Here is a 440-nt window from a genome sequence, read left to right as displayed (position 1 = left end):
TCAAACACGAAATCGCCATGGATCCAAAGGGAGCCCAATGACCCAGAGTACAAAGATGGGTTCAGAGAGAGTTTGTCAGAAACCAACTTCCAGGAATGATGATTGGAAACTCGTTTCATTAGCATGCTGAAAGCCTAAAGCAGACTGGGGACCAATAGGGGAGGGGATGGTCCTTGCAGACGGGGATAGAATTTTCGTTTTGGGACAGCTTGGAATTCAACAAAATCCAAATTCGAAAGGGGAATTCCCAATCCCATCATTTTGGACGACTCTAAAATGGGTCCTCAAAATTAAATGCAAATTCAATTATTTGAAGGTAAGATGTAGAACTTCATTGAGATACTACAGGATACTGTTGGTACTTTGCCAGCAAGTGGCAAAGAAAGAATATTGGCCTAGGGCGGCGACGCCAGAAAGAGGTGCTATTTGTAGAGATTGGG

Source organism: Theobroma umbraticum, unplaced genomic scaffold (assembly GCF_002168275.2).
Source record: "Theobroma umbraticum cultivar Fairchild unplaced genomic scaffold, ASM216827v3 scaffold_4.1, whole genome shotgun sequence".
In the NCBI taxonomy this organism is placed as follows: Eukaryota; Viridiplantae; Streptophyta; class Magnoliopsida; order Malvales; family Malvaceae; genus Theobroma; species Theobroma umbraticum.
This window is presented reverse-complemented; position numbering follows the sequence as displayed.